Source organism: Triturus cristatus, chromosome 8, assembly GCF_964204655.1.
Source record: "Triturus cristatus chromosome 8, aTriCri1.1, whole genome shotgun sequence".
Classification (NCBI taxonomy): domain Eukaryota; kingdom Metazoa; phylum Chordata; class Amphibia; order Caudata; family Salamandridae; genus Triturus; species Triturus cristatus.
The window spans coordinates 19,716,930-19,734,223 of record NC_140591.1 but is presented as its reverse complement, the minus strand read 5'-3'; the positions used below and the strand labels follow the sequence as shown (position 1 = coordinate 19,734,223).

The window sequence follows — 17,294 nt, the reverse complement described above, 5'->3', positions numbered from 1 at the left end:
CTTTCTTCGGTGGACAGGAAATTCCAATCCGCTATCTGTCCAAGTTATGCTGTTGTAGTTCTGTTTATTAAAAGCCGCTGTAGCGAGGCACCTTTTGGTGCCATTTGTAGGGTGCTTGCCATCTCTCTTCATTAAAAACTGGACTCCTAGCTCTTTTACAGATGACTCTCCATTGAATTCTGAGCACTGCTGACCTCATGCTCGTCTTCCACTGTGAGACAACATTAACAAGCATTTGAAATGCAGTAGGTCTCGTGTTTGTGAGAGTTAGTGTTTTTGGTATTGTAAATAAAAATGTATTTTACCCGCGTGCTTTTGTTAGGAGTGGAGTGGATGTATGTAGTGTGGAATTAAATAATGTGGGTTGAATAGAAATTGTTAGTTGTGGAGTTGGATGGAGAAGAATTGTGTGGTGTGCAGTGTATTTGTGTAGTAGGATTATGTGTCATTGTGAATAAATAGGGGTGAGAGCTGCACAGAATAGATACAAAGGAAGAGAGGGATAGATAGTTTGTTCAGGAAGTGGTGAATGAAATCCAGAATAAGGAGCAGAAAGAGTAAGTGAAAAAGAGAAAAAGAAGGGGAGAGCAGGCCACAGATGCATAAAGAGGTAGCGCCTGTGCCTGCAGAAGACACCCCAAGAAGAGGAGGAGAGCCTGGGTTTGAGGGTTGTAAAACTTAAAAAGGTATGGGGAAGAAACGGTGCTTGAAGACCTAAAGTGAACCACATGAGAGAGGCAGGAAGAGTGCGTGAGAGAGCGAGAAAGAAGTGTTAAGAGAGTACAAGAGAGAGGGATGTGTGGGAAGGGAACCGGGGAGGGGGTTGAAGGAGAGAAGTGGACCAGTGCACAGCGCAAGGAGGTATAGGAAGGTAGCATTTGTGAACAGGCAGTATAGAGAGGAGACAGGAAGTGTGAGGGTGGGATGAGGGGGCAGTGAAATTGCGAGATGAGAGGGTGTAGTGGAAGTGTGAGGGAGAGATGAGATGGCAGGGATGAGTGTGTGGGGGAGAGATGACAGGTGAAAGTGGGAGTTAGGAATGGATTATTTTGGAATTGTTTGTTGTGGAATTGTATGGTATGGAATTGTGTTTCCTAGTTTTGAGTTGTGTAGTGGAAATATGTGGCATGGTGTGGATAGTAATTCAATGGTATTAACTGTACTGGAATTATGTAGAGTGAGATTGTGTGTTATGGAGTTAAATAATTGGAATGGTGTTGTGGAGTGGCATGTTGTGGAGTAGAATTATCTGTTGTACTGTTCAATTTTGTGGCTTGATGTGGAAATCTGTGGTGTGGTTTGGAAACGTGTGGAGGGGAATTGTGTGGTGTGGAACTGTGTTGCGTTGAGTGAAATTATGCTGATTGGCTGGCTCTGTAGTGCCCTGACAGCAACAACTGACATATTATGAACCATTAAATGAAAAGTTGTACATTTGCTCACTCTTAAATCATAAGATAATGTAAAGGTTAGGCCTGGAAGAAATATGCCAATAGGAAATCAAATTAAATTAATGGAAACAATATATGTTGTTGACAAGACCATTTTGTATAACACAACTGGCATTCTGTACACAAGGCTCTAATGGCTACAATTTATATAAGTAAATTCTGGCACCTTGTAGCCCAGCCTGTATTGCAACAGCATCCATAAAAAAGAAGCCTAAAAACACCTCCAGACAAATACCACCTCCTAGGAAGTACACTGCTTGAAGCTCCCAATGCTCAACACTGCAATGTCGAGCACAGTGCTTCAGTTGGCAGCGTTTCCATAAAGCAGATTAGAAATTATAACTAGCATCTAGTTAACGAATGGTGATGCCAAGATAAAAAAAATACGTGTCTGTTGAGATCCACCAAAAACGAAACAATTTATACTGCCAGCATTTCCTACAGCTTATAGTTATATGTACACATTTGTATTTGACAACATGAAAACTGTTCCTCAGTTACTTACAACTTGTCGAGAATGAATGTGACAAGCCCCTGCTTGACAGATGCGGCTGATTATTAACGGTTTGTTCAATGGGCATTGTAGCTCTAATTTCCTAACCACAACACACTTAATTTGCAACAGCGGAGCTTACGGGGTGTGATTTGGCCAGTCCTATTTATTTAGTCCTCCCTGCTGGGGTATTTCAAGCCGCATTCTCAAGCACAGTGAAATGACCAGCTGAAGAGTGGAAGCACGCAAAGTAATGCCACAGGGCAGTTTTCAGAATGTTGTTAACTTACCTGCACCTCAGAACAGTGTGCCAACATTAAAAATACTGGTATGCATTTGTTTGTCTTTTCATATGTTGTCAAAATTACTGGGAGGGTTCATAACGCCAATCCGTTTTAAAAATGGATACCCTGCTCCACCCTTACCATTAAAATAAATAAAATGAAGCGAGACGATCGTCGAGCGAGCAAACGTTAAAAATGAAACAAAACACAAACACTGCTAGGAAGTGCTCATCCTCAGCAAAGTAAATAAAAGTAGATAAAGCACAGCAATCTTATAGCGGGAGCCACGGTAACTGAAAACAAATAGCAGCCACCGGAGGAGCTTAAATGTTAATGAATGTACAAATGAGGACAAGCAAAAGCCTTTGCAGCCCGATATATGTACGGAAACACAAATACATTTTAATATAATTGGATAACCTGCTCCATAAGCGCGGAATGGGGCGCTTTTACAAAAAAAAGCAGTTGTTTTACAAGTTGATAAACAAAGGCTTTTTTTTGTAAAAGCGCATTATGCCATTTTCACTTTAATAGCGGCCCCACACATTTCTGTAGATGGGCGATGTCTAAAGAAAGTGGCACGTCCACCATTAAAGAAAAAGCGCGGAATGAGGCGCTTGTAAAAAATGAATGAGTAGTCCATACTGAAATAGAAAGAGACTTACAGCGTAGCTAAACAGTAGTTGGCCGGTGCTCCTGGCATAAAAACAGAAGTGATGTATCGGGAGCAACGGCCAATATGTATCCAGGAAATCAGAGCGATGGAGTTGTGACCAAGTGAAAGCAACAGCTGTAATTACACTCCATAGAGTGATTACAGCAGGTCTTGCAGACAGCGCATGCGCGCTGATGCTCGACCTAATAAAAAAGGGTCTCTTGCCAACTACACACCCACATCGATTGACTGGCTAAACTTGTATTCATCTGGCTTCTGCAGATTTATGTGTGGAAGGGGGGAGGGGTCAGGCATTAGGCCCTGGAGGAGGTTTCATCATTTTTCATTTGACACACTCAGTACAAGTTTGGCACAAGTGGTGAATCCAGTTTAGTTCCTCCAGGTCACCTGCTCTAACAGAGCAATATGGGGGCATTCTGTCCATGGCATTATCTGACCCTTATATTGAGCCTTTGAGAATTCTATTTACTCCTCTGGACCGCACCATCCATCAGTATGCCGACGATACAGAGATATATCTATTATAACCTAATTATGTCATAAGAAGCAACCATCCACTGTCTGTGCAATAATTGCCACTCAGTAATCAACGCCTTTATAGTTGCAACCAGTTTAAGGTCCATTGCAAAGAATGGCAAGTTCTTTTCAATTTTCGTCCAGTAGCAAAGACCATCTGGTCCTGTTTTAGTTCAGCAAACAAATAATGCACCCACCCCCAGTTGTTCAAATCTGGCCGATCGCTTGATTCCAAAATGACAGTACATCCACATATTACTAAAAATAATGTAAGTTTCAGTTCTCCAGGGGGTCCTCGTCAGCAGTCACAAGCACTGAACTGTCTTTCCTGCGCACAGAATCCGAGAGAACTTTAACATTGTCATTACATTTATGTTATGTTATGTTATGTTATGTTATGTTATGTTATGTTATGTTATGTTATAACAACTTATATAGCGCAACAGCTGCCCCAACAAAGGGGCGTCCCGGCGCTCCTGACAAGGACTAAGCCCTCAAGACACCTTCCAACACAGATTAGACTTTGGGGAAGAGATGGGTCTTAAGGGCCTTCCTGAAAGGCAGATAATCCCTTAGACCACGAATAAATGCTGGGAGAGAATTCCACAGCCTGGCTGCCTTATACCTAAAAGATCTATCGCCTGCCCTGGTTTTCTTAACCCGTGGCACCTTCAACAGGTTTTGGCTAGAAGATCGAAGTTGGCGCGTGGGCTCATAAGGCTGGATCAGGTCTGTTAATATCTGTGGAGAAGCCAGCTTCCATGCCTTGAAGACCACACAAAGTGCCTTGAACTCTATACGTCTTTCCATAGGCAACCAGTGTAGTCTTCGAATTGCATCCGAGGCAGAGCTAGATCTACGTAGACCTAGCAACATTCTAGCCGCAGCGGTCTGGACTCTCTGTAACCTGTGGACCTCAACCTTATTGGCCCCCAAATAGAGAGTCGAAGCATAGTCCAGCCGTGACAGGATTGTGGCTTGGATAATCAGCTCTCTAGTAGGGGCATCAAAGAACTTAAAAATAGACTTAAAGCTCCTAAGCAGCCCAAAACATGTGCCAGCCACCTTCTTAGTCTGGGTTTGGTAGTTAAGATTGCTATCTACCCAAACACCGAGGTTTTTCACCACCGTCTTTGGAGGGGGTGCATGTCCAAGGCTCTGGGGCCACCAATCATTACTCCAAAGACCCTGGTCTTTCCCCGTCAGCAGAATTTCCGTTTTCTCAGCGTTTAGCTGCAAACAGTTGATGGTAAGCCAGTCCGACACTGCTGCCAAATTGGTGCAGAAGCGGGCGGCGTCTAGGCTATTACCCGTAACGGTATTGCTAGACAGGGCTACCACCAACTGTGTATCGTCAGCATTAGAGACAAGGGTCAAACCACGGCTCTTTGCGAGAAGAGCCAGTGGCAGCACGTAGATATTAAAAAGCAAAGGGCTCAAAGATGAGCCCTGAGGTACACCTTGTCTCACCTTGAAAGTCCCTGAGGAAAACGGGGGCACAGAAACCTCGAAAGACCTATCCTCTAGGAAGGATGCCAGCCAGCGTAAGGCCAAGCCATTGATCCCAACCTCCTCTAATCGTCTCAGCAAAATGGCATGGGACACGGTGTCAAATGCGGCACTAAAGTCCAGCAGGATTAATGCCGCAGTGTGCCCATTATCCAAAGATGCCCAAAGATGTTCTGTCACGGCCAACAGTGCTGACTCAGTGCTGTGACCGGGGTGAAAGCCATTTTGCAAGGGATCCAAGATGTTATTAGAGGACAGGAAGTTGGAGAGTGTGGCATTGACATATGTCTCCAGAATCTTTGATGCCCAAGGTAGGCGGGAGATAGGCCTATAGTTCTCAGGACGATCTGGATCTAAGTTGGGTTTCTTTATTAGAGGCAGGACTTTGGCTATCTTCCAAGCAGTGGGCACGATTCCTGTGGTCAGTGAAGCATTTAAGATGTCACACAGAGGGCCCTGAATTGTAGGAAGAAGCTTAAGAAAATGACCTGGCCTAAGCGGATCAAGGGGAGAACCAGATTTTATTTTAAAACCGAGTGCCTCCAGCTTGGCAGGCACGATCAGCGGGAACTTATCAAATGAGCAGGCCGTGGCCTCTACCGAATCAGTAGATTGTATTGACGCGGGAAATTGTTTATAAATCCTTTCCACTTTGGAAATGAAATATGCCGCTAAATCATCGCATTGCTTGTTGGATGAAATAAAAGGCTCCGTAGGAGCTGTCGTTAATGAGGCAACTAAGGAAAATATACATTTAGCCTTATTCCCACTGCCTGCAAGTTGTGACGCATAGAAAGTGGCTCGGACCACCTGGATCCTTTTTTGGTAGTTCTTAATGGCCAAACGATATTTTTCTTTAGCCATCAAGTCGTAGTCCTTTCTCCAAGTGCGTTCAAGTTTTTTGCAGTCCTTTCGCAATACGGCAAGTTCTTCGTTATACCAGGGGCTGTAGCTAGATTTGCGGGATGGTTGGCATTTTTCCGGAACTAGCTCGTCCAAGGGCTGTCTGATCCAGGTAGAAAAGGCAGTATATGCCATGTTAGGGTCTGCATTAGACATGGGGCAGGAGGTCCCCAATTCTTCAGCGTAATTAGCCCAGTCGAGCTTATGCCATGCTCTCTTGTATACACAGAGCTTTTCAGTGGAAAGGTTCATGAAAAACATTATTAAACAGTGTTGCCACCTGATGAAAGGCTGAATTGACGACATTTCAGTTATTTAAATTCCTCTTGTAGGTAATCATTTTATCCAAATAGTCACTATCACTATTTTAAGAAAAGTTGACTTGGAAAATCTTAGACAAGCTTCTTAAAAAGACAAGAAAGGAAAGGCAGGGCAATGCAAGCAGATCGGCTGCCACAGGTATAGACTGAAAACTGACACTGTGCCTTTAAGGAATTATCCTCCTCCAGTGTCCCATCGTGCCCCACAGGTGACAGGGTACTGGAGCACTGAGCACGCCCGTTCAAAACCTTTAAAGTGATATTTCATTCAACATTTGCTGACATTTGGAGTATTTTGGGGTGTTTAAGATTCCTGGCAGGAATTTTCTTTTTACTTCACAAGTCCCTATTCTTATTTGTGAATTGTTCTTGTGGGATAAAAGAAGGCCCAATCTGATCCTAATGACCTCTGCATCATCTTTTTGCTTGAGGAACAAGTTCACAAGGACTGTTAGAAACCCCAAGTACAGGGGGAAGAACAGCCTCCAAGGCCTCTCAGGAGCAGAAGAGCAGAAACTTGAGATCTATTTCTGGAAGATCTAGAGGGCATTGAAAAGTACTTTCCTCTACCAGAGCACCTTCTGTTGTCTGCAAATGCTCCCAAAGGGAGAGATCTGAAAGACGACAGCTACCTGGAAAAAGATATAAAACGGTAGTAGTGGTGATTCTATCGCACCTCTTAATTAATCACAATATTTCTTGTGGGTAAGTGCTGTGAGATGTTGACCTCGTATATGCTGTCCACTAGTTCTAGTGGGCACCAGTCCAACCAACCCTTATTGATGATAGGTTTAAGATAACCTTTATTGAAAGCTATCCTAGTGGTAGCTGTGGAGAGCAGCCTTCAGGCTAAGTCTTGAAGGAGTGCGAAGCAGCTTGGTTTATCAGATTATAACCTCCTGAATGACCAAATGAGAGGAGAACCACACAAGGTATATATATAAAATATATGCATTTATTTCTAAACACTCTCTACTAACCTCTTTATGAGATTAGAGAGCAAGGCACACAATAATACAGTTATTAAACGACAGTAAATAGCACAATATACAATGGGCCCCAGGGGGAGACCAAACCATATATTAAGAAAGTGGTATAAGAACCACGACTTGACTAGACACAGTGCTTAGAGCACGTAGAATCGCTGAGACCCCAAGGAACCACCCAAGGCAGTGACACAGGGGACCCACAGGGGACGTGTGCAGTGTGAGAATATAGCCGCGAGCCCCGTACAATTCAATGGGAAAGTCGCGGTTGGAATTTTAAAGAATAAGGACACTTAGGAAAGGAATTTGAGCATACCCTTTCAGACTTAGAGGGTTCTAGGGCCAGCAACCACAGGAGCACCAGAGTACTCATGTTACCGCACCCAGGGAAGCCGGGTGCAAAGGTGTCAAATGGTGTCGGGAATCGTCATTGATTTCAATGGCGATGTGCTGCAAAGTGCTGCTGCAGTGGAAAAGAGAAGTGTCCGGGGTGATCCAAGCCTGGATCGAAGATGTGAAGAACCTGAAAGCAGAGGGGACAGAGTCTGGGTCACTTGCCAGTGACCAAGGGCACGATAGACGAATGCCCACACATGTCGGGTGTTTCAGGTGCGAAGAGGTGAAGCTTGACTTCACTGCCACAGGAACCAGGAGGCGTCAACGACAACCACGGTCCACAGGTGAGCTGTCCCACGAAGAATGTCGAGTGCTGGGGACTCGGTGTCCGGATTGGAGACCAACAAGCCTTGGCAACGGCAACCCACGCGGTGAGAGAAAATGGTTTTGTGTGGACCAGCAAGGTCCTGTGGACTCCCCAAGCGATGGAGAGTCAGGGCACGTCTGGAGGATCCAGGAAAGCCCGTTGAAAGTTAAAGTACCCTTCTCAGGGACCCACAAGTTGACGGACAAGGGATCACGAAGGGACCTCGAGAGGAATCACTCAATACCAGCCCACGGGTCACTCGAGGAGTGTAGGCCAGTAATCTTCGGTGGAATCACTGCTCGGGGTCTGGATTACAAGTAGCCCAAAGCACAGCCTTAGGGGTCACCAAAAAGCATATGCTGCTGCAAATGGTTGCGGTGTCCAGGGGTTCAGGTTGCATGGTCTCCACGAGGGCTTTGGATCTCAGCTTTGCTGAGACCACGGATCGGCCTCGGGGAAGCTTAGAAACCCACCTCTTGCATTGCAAAAACTTCGGAGTCCTTCAGGAGCTGTGTAGTTGCCAACTGGACAGTTACGTCTTTGGCGCCTGCCTTGCATGGGAGTAACTCCTTTACTCCAATGGAGATCCTTCGGTCATCGAATGTCGTGTAGATAGTAGAAGTTCTGGGATTCTGTAGCAGAGTTTCATCCAGGTAAATTTAAAGTCCTGTAGTCAGGGGTTCCTGCTTTATACCCAAGGAAGGTGTGGGACAAACTCTGGGGACCCACCTATGGGAGGTTCAGGACAGAGGGGTGGCTCACCCATATCCTTTGTCCAGTTTCGCGCCAGAGAAGGGGCTGGCAGCCCCTGCAATCAGTTCAAGCTGGACCATGCACAGGGACACCCAATGTTCCCCCAGTGCAGACTTCAAAGCACTCTTGGAGTGCACCCACCCAGCCCCAATACACTAAAGCCTGTCTGGGAGGTGGTCACACTTCCCTGTGACAGGAAACCTATTGTCCAGGCCTCCCCTGCTGGAGTTTCGTCCAGCAGCAGGAGGGCAGACTCGTGTCTGTGGCTGGCAGCATCCATTTTGTGATGCCAAGGTCTCTGAAGCTGGTACCGGGTGTACCGGTGAAGTCATGCTTCTCCCTCTAGTAGGGTGGAATCATACCTCCCACACCAGTTACTGGGGTGGAGGTATGATTCCAAGATGTTTGACACCAAACACGACATGTTTCCGTGCAGCCATTCCAAAGTTAGCATTTACAGCAAGGTTATAATGCATTTAAGAGTATATGGTCTGGCTGCATCACAAACAACCCAGGAATAAAGGTTCTGAAGGCTTCAGAGGGGCTCTGCTTATGCATGGGCACCCTCTCACTTAAAACCCAGCACCCTGCCTTCAGGATTGATAAGGCCTGCCATAGGGGTGACTGATAGGTTTTCATGTGCAGTGATATGGAGAGATATAGGATACCTATATCTCGGTAATGGGTGCCTAGACCACCTTACACAAGCTGCTGTAGCAGACCTGTTGTGTCATTTTAAATGGCTTCCCAAGAGTGACACAATACATGCTGCCGCCCCTGGTAGGCCTCTGGGGTACCTTTGCCCTGGGTACATAGTATACCATTTACTAGGGACATATAAGGGTATCCCAGAATCCAATCTGGAGTGTACCTAAAGTACATGCAATCACTTTAGAGAGGAAGCAGCTAGGCTGGGGCCCTGGATAGCAGGGTCCCAGCCAAATTACAGTTGAAAAACAGTGAAACATCAGCAAAAAGTGGGGGCAACTATAAGAAGTAGATCCTACTCTTTTACAAGTGCAATCAACAAAATGTAAAGACTTTGGTGCTACACCTAGATATCTAAACCCCTACTACCAAAGGTGTCTGAGAGCAGTGAATTTGAAGGTCACGGCTTGCTAAATATATATAAAGATATATCACACCACTCCGTATATAGTCCAATCAAACAGTCTAATATATGCAGTCAAATATATAATATATGCAGTCTAATATATGCAATCAAAATATAGTCTGGTAGTCCAATAAGTAAGAAATACAATGTGTTGAATTGAAGTGTCTTTATGACGTGCAAGTTAATATCTTCAACAACATAAAGGAAGTGACGTCATGAAGAACAGCCAGCACGTGTTTTATCACACAAGTGACTTCTTAAAGGCTGTAAAGGTTACATAAACCAGAAGATACAATAAGGAGTCATAAACTCATGTCCAAAATATATCTATAAAAGGCAGAGATTATGTAGACTGCAATGATTAAATAGTTATCATTTCAGAAGAAATAACTGAATAAAGAAGTCCCAAGAACCAACAGGAAGACTAGACATACACTCAAGTATGTGCCTGTAGTACAGAAGAAAGTCAAGAATTGAAAAATGTTGCATTGCATACCATATGTCGACAAATGATAGTGTCCCCAATGAGTAAGTCCCAACATTAAAGAAAGGCATGAAGATGCCATGCACCCGTCTCTGGTAGTGATAATGATATGGAATCAAGAAGAGTCAGCCTTAGTATTCATGAGATAAAGAGACAAAGTGTAGAGTTGTGAACAGAAGAGGCATGAGTTGGAATCAGGATGAGGCCGCCTTGGTATTCATGAGATAAAGAGGCAGAAAGTGTAGAGTTGTGAACAGAAGAGGCATGAGTTGGAATCAAGACGAGTCAGCCTTAGTATCCATGAGATAAAGAGACAGAAAGTGTAGAGTTGTGAACAGAAGAGGCATGAGTTGGAATCAAGACGAGTCTGCCTTAGTATCCATGAGATAAAGAGACAGAAAGTGTAGAGTTGTGAACAGAAGAGGCATGAGTTGGAATCAAGAAGAGTCAGCCTTAGTATCCATGAGATAAAGAGACAGAAAGTGTAGAGTTGTGAACAGAAGAGGCATGAGTTGGAATCAAGACGAGTCAGCCTTAGTATTCATGAGATAAAGAGACAGAAAGTGTAGAGTTGTGAACAGAAGAGGCATGAGTTGGAATCAAGACGAGTCAGCCTTAGTATTCATGAGATAAAGAGACAGAAGGTGTAGAGTTGTGAACAGAAGAGGCATGAGTTGGAATCAAGACGAGTCAGCCTTAGTATCCATGAGATAAAGAGACAGAAAGTGTAGAGTTGTGAACAGAAGAGGCATGAGTTGGAATCAAGACGAGTCAGCCTTAGTATCCATGAGATAAAGACACAGAAAGTGTAGAGTTGTGAACAGAAGAGGCATGAGTTGGAATCAAGACGAGTCAGCCTTAGTATTCATGAGATAAAGAGATAGAAAGTGTAGAGTTGTGAACAGAAGAGGCATGAGTTGGAATCAAGACGAGTCAGCCTTAGTATTCATGAGATAAAGAGACAGAAAGTGTAGAGTTGTGAACAGAAGAGGCATGAGTTGGAATCAAGACGAGTCAGCCTTAGTATCCATGAGATAAAGAGACAGAAAGTGTAGAGTTGTGAACAGAAGAGGCATGAGTTGGAATCAAGACGAGTCAGCCTTAGTATCCATGAGATAAAGTGACAGAAAGTGTAGAGTTGTGAACAGAAGAGGCATGAGTTGGAATCAAGACGAGTCAGCCTTAGTATTCATGAGATAAAGAGACAGAAAGTGTAGAGTTGTGGACAGAAGAGGTGATGCAGCGGAGTTTACCAGCTCTACACATTCATACACACAACACTCACTTGGGCCCATATACATTCATACACACAATGAGCTGGCAAATATCCACTGGTCATCAATTTTATTTTACTCTAGGAAACCTTTACACCAGTATTCTTACCATTCCTGTCTCCTGAGTAAATGAACGTTCGATAAGATCTAGTAGTAGATTAGAAAAGGGAGGAAAGACAATAATGCATTTAACTTTTATTTAAAGAACCACAGACTCAGAAGGAGTTTTAAAATGTTATCTGAATTAATAATTTTGTGAGTCAAATCAAGATACACATGAATATACCAGGAGTCTCCATCAGGAAAAATAGTACAGTTAGCTTATAATCAGTTTGCATTAATACATTCTTGCAATGACAGCACCTGAGGAGAGAAAGAATTGAGAGCAAGTACGGAGCATTAACCCTACAGTTATATTTACCTAGAACGGTGTGAGGACCCCGACATCAGAGAGTCAAGGATTCAGGACAGGTTCAGGACAGGAAAAAGGTGACCTCTTCTAGTGTAACGCCAGTGTTACACCCCTCTCTGGTGCTACTCTCTCCGGCTCTGGCTCGTCCGGACCCCTTCCTAGATGTGCCTCGGTTGTTCCGTGAATTTCCCTAGTGTTGGATTGTTTCAGCAAAATCGGGCAGCATCTCAGTATAGCATCACCATCTCAGCATCAAGTCTGTCTAACTATCAAGAACTCACCTCTGTTATACCAGTTCAAATATGATCCACCCCCAAATGTTTCGATTCCATGTTTACCCGCAATTTGATTGGGCCAAGTAGTGGGGTGAGGACATCACACCATACTAAGTGCAATAATTTTCTTAAGTCTATTGTCTAGCTCCCCGTCCCTTAATTTTAATACCCACAAGCTTTATTCCCACAAACATTTCATATGTGGATCGATAAGTCTATTTTACAATGTTTCTTCTTCCTCTCGCAGGGTAAAAAGTTGGTTTCCCATGTCCTTGCTGGGCTTAGGGTTTGTCAATCAGTCAATTTACTACACTTGTTCAGAACAAACAGACGTTTGCGTATGCGTAGAAGCCACAAGGAAACAGAGACGCGGTCACCCTGCAAGGTCCAAATACGAACTATTAATAAAGTCAGAAAAGAACAAGTTAGAATACAAAATTAAATGAATTCACTGTATACCACTTGCTTCTACTCTAACCCCCATTACTTAATAAATCTTTTGCATTAATAGCTTAGGAAAATTAGCATAGGTTAGTCTCAGTTCAGCATGTGCGTTAGTGCGTTTCTTTAAAGTGGCCATTTTAGAAGTTATTGCACAGCTGTAGAGTTTTCCCCCCAAGCGACAGAAAACGTCATACTACGTAGATGTAGTAGACGCATGCGCAGAAGAGTTCCCACGTTTTCAGTGGCCATTTTGGGACACTCGGGTTATTCATTAGTAAGGCACATAGGAAAGCGTCCCCTAGATACAATATGTCGAATGTGTTGCAATGTTAGTACTCACGGACAGATTGATTATAGTGTTACAGATTATTCGAGAGGATTGCATACGAGCAAGTTTCTTTTTATGCGAAACCTTGCTCCATCAGAGGCATGAGTTGGAATCAAGAAGAGTCAGCCTTAGTACTCATGAGATAAAGAGACAGAAAGTGTAGAGTTGTGGACATAAGAGGCATGAGTTGGAATCAGGATGAGGCAGCCTTAGTATTTATGAACTAAAGAGTCAGAAAGTGTAGAGTTGTGGACAGAAGAGGCATGAGTTGGAATCAAGACGAGGTAGCCTTAGTATTCATGAGATAAAGAGACAGAAAGTGTAGATTTGTGGACAGAAGAAGCATGAGTTGGAATCCGGACGAGTCAGCCTTAGTTTTCATTAGATAAAGAGACAGAAAGTGTAGATTTGTGGACAGAAGAGGCATGAGTTGGAATCATTATGAGGCCGCCTTGGTATTCATGAGATAAAGAGATAGAAAGTGTAGAGTTGTGAACAGAAGAGGCATGAGTTGGAATCAAGACGAGTCAGCCTTAGTATTCATGAGATAAAGAGACAGAAAGTGTAGATTTGTGGACAGAAGAGGCATGAGTTGGAATCAGGATGAGGCCGCCTTGGTATTCCTGAGATAAAGAGACAGAAAGTGTAGAGTTTTGGACAGAAGAGGCATGAGTTGGAATAAAGATGAGGCAGCCTTAGTATTCATGAGATAAAGAGACAGAAAGTGTAGAGTTGTGGACAGAAGAGGCATGAGTTGGAATCAAGACGAAGCAGCCTTAGTATTCATTAGATAAAGAGACAGAAAGTGTAGAGTTTTGGACAGAAGAGGCATGAGTTGGAATCAAGATAAGGCAGCCTCGGTATTCATGAGATGAAGAGCCCTGGACCTACCTGCGATTAATCCTCCGACCAGTCAAAATCCCTGCGGATCCGGCTCCATCATCTCAAGGCATTCGCCTTGCCTCCCTCCCTCTTGCTCCGTCTCTCATCTCATCTCATCTCAGTCTCTCTCTCTCTCTCTGTCTGACTTTTTTGCCACTTCTCACACTCTTTCTACACACTCTTTGTGTTTGCTCTATCACTCTTTCTGACTTTTCTTTGTTTGTGCTTTTCCCTCTCACTGTTACTGCAAATTTTCGGTGCTGTCTCTCTCTCTTTTTGTCCCATTGTGCCATTTCTGTGACTTTTCTGTGCCGTTTCTCTTGCTCGTTTTGCCTCTTTGTGCCTTTTCTCTGACTCCTTTATCACTCTCTCTGTGACTTTTCTGTGCCATTTCTATTGCTAGTTTTGCCTCTTTGTGCCTTTTCTCTGACTCTTTTATCACTCTGTGTGACTTTTTTGTGACATTTCTCTGGCTCTTTTTGCCTCTTTGTGCCATTTCTGTGAGTTTCCTGTGCTGTTTCTCTCACTCTGTTTGCCTCTTTGTACCATTTTTCTCACTGTTTTCTCACTCTCTGACTTTTCTGTGCCATTTCTCTATCTCTTTTTGCCCCTTTTTGCCATTTCCAAGACTTTTCTGTGTTGTTTCACTGGCTCTTTTTGCTTCTTTGTGCCATTTCTCTTGCTTTTTTTCAGACCTTTTCCATCTCTCCAGCTTCTCTGCACCCCTTTCCTGTCCTCTCTGCACCCCCAAACTCCTTCCCCTGCTCCTTATCTGCTTTTTCGTGCCTCTGTCCTTCACCACTGTCACACTCCTCCTCAGCTCTGCCCACTGCCCCCTGTGCTCCATACTCTTCCAGGACCTACTTAATGGCGGCCGCAGTGCCAAAGGCAAGCCAACCCACTCCTGGACTGCGCCCAGCACCAGACACCCTGGTCTCCCCTCACCCACCTCTACCCCACTGCGCTCCTTGGTGCCTTCAAGCCCGGAGGCCCCACCACCCTCAGCTAGTGGCTGCAACACACAAAACAAATGGGGCCTTCACCTGCCCATCTTCACCTGCACCACCAACCAACCATTTCTACTACACCCACCCCCCACACAGTCAAACACCTACCACCACACTCACCACACACATATAGCATGCATGCTCCTCAACTCCTGCGCACTCAGCAAACAAGCCACAGAGATCTGGGACCTGCTGGAAGATGTCTGACACACCTCCTCTTCCTCACAGAAACATGGCTGACCACAGTTTTAGTGCCACACATTGCTACAGCCATCCCCGCTGGATACAAGATCTCCAGGTTTGACTGCCAATATAGGCCCGGAGGAGGAATCGCCATCATCTACGGAGACACTTTCATCGGCACTGCCTCCTCCAGAGCAAACTAGATAGAGCACCGCAACTTCAAATTACAAATCACTTCAAATTTCACCCTGGATGGAACCCTAGTATACCGCCCCCCGGCTCACGAGCCAACTTTTCAAACAACATAGTCCTCGACGGTAATACTCTCATCCTCCAAGGAGACCTCAATTTCCATCTTGAAGACCGGATGGATCCAAACTCAGCAACTCTCCTTAACAATCGTGACAGCCCAGGACTATTCCAATGTGTCCCAGAGCCCACCCACGCCACAGGGCACATCCAAGACCCCGTCTTCACATCTTTCGAAAATACGAACAACACCCCAAGACCCGTCACCTGGACAAACCACGCCATAGTCAGTTTTACAATTGACATCCATCAACCCAGAAGTGCCTCCACAGCTGGCTCAGCATGCCAACATTGGAACAACCTAACAAAGGCAAACTGTTCAACCGCCCCAAGGCATCCTGGCAAGCAACATCGAGAACTTCAACAAGTGGATCACCAACTGTACCCACACTGTGGCCCCCAGGAAACAAAGCAACACAGCGAAAACCAGAACATAAGTCAGCTGCTACACTAAAGACCTCACAATTACCAAGTGACACCGCAAACTGGAATGAAACGGAGAAAAAGCAAAGGGGAAGTGGAAAAAGGCACCTTCAAAGCTGCCCTCATGAGGTACCACCAGCTCACCCGAGGAGCCAAGAGGAGGGTCCTAGTTGAACGAACAAATGCAAACTCCAACAGCTGCAAAGAAGAATTTGCCTTGTCAAAAACATCACCACATCTGCAGCTGTCTCTGGAAGCATCATTCCATCGCAAGATCTGCTCAACGATCACTCACCCCTATCCTCAACTCCTCTATCACTACAGCCACCTTCCCAAAACCATGGAAACACATAGCCGTCTATGCCCTTCTAAATAAACTCTCGGGTGACCCAAACAAACTTGCCAATTACAAACCAATATCCCTCCTTCTCTACCGTGCCAAAGTCCTGGAAAAGCCACCAACAAGCGCCTCTACTACCACCTTACCAAACTCAAGCTTCTTGAAACCACACAATCAGGATTCCGACCCAACCACAGCATGGAAACTGCCATTATACCAGCAACGGATGACATCTGGATGATCCTCAACAGAGAACCACAGCTCTCATCCTTCAAACACCTATCAGCAGCCTTCGACGTAGGTTCTCACCCCATCCTAATCCAATGACTCCATGAATCAGACATCCAGGGACCCGTCCTCAAATGGATAATTTCCTTCCTCACCGGAAGAACCCAAACCATGAATATCCCTCTATGCCTCTGAAGCAGAAGATCTTACTTGTGGAATCCAGTAGGGATCCTTGCTTAGCCCAATGCTCTTCAACATCTACATGACTCCAGTGGCCAACGTCATCTGAGCTTACAACATAAACATCCTCATTTATGCCGATGACGCACAACTGATATTGTTCCTCTATGTAAAAACACCCAACAACAAGAACAAGTTCACAACATGCATGATAGAAGTGGCCACCAGGATGAAATCCAAATGCCTCAAATTGAACTTGGACAAGTCTGAGGTAGTTGTCTTTGGGAAGAACGCCTCACCATGGGACTCCACCTGGTGGTCCACAGACCTTGAACTCATCCCCACCCCCTGCTCAAAAGTGAGAAACCTCAGAATCGTCATAGAGAACAAACTGGACATGACTGCCCAAGTCAATGAAGTGGTCCTGGCCTGCTTCCACACACTGAGGATGCTGAAGAAAATCTTCAAGTTCCTACCAGACAACACATGGAAAATGCTCACCCAAGCCTTCACCACCAGCAGACTAGACTATGAAACACCCTATATGCAGGAATGAGAAACCAGCTCACAAGAAGACTGAAGACTGCTTAAAACGCAGCAGCCAGACTAGTCATCAACATACACATGCGCACACACTTTAAACTCCTCACCCACACCTACAAAGCTCCACTTACCTGAACAGGCACATTCACTTCTGTCACTAGAACACACCCTACGCATACACAAAAGCAGAGCAGTGGGACGCGCCTCCTCGTACCTGGCCCTCAAAGACTGGAACGACCACAGCATATCAGAGGCTCATGTTCTCTCCTCTTGA

At 44.9% G+C, this 17,294-nt stretch overlaps 1 protein-coding gene across 2 annotated transcripts in view; it reads left to right on the top strand.

The window, feature by feature from the left end:
- RSPH1 (radial spoke head component 1) overlaps positions 1 to 17,294 on the top strand; it is a 230,371-nt gene that overhangs the window by 212,411 nt on the left and 666 nt on the right. The gene's annotated exons all lie outside the window — the stretch shown is intronic.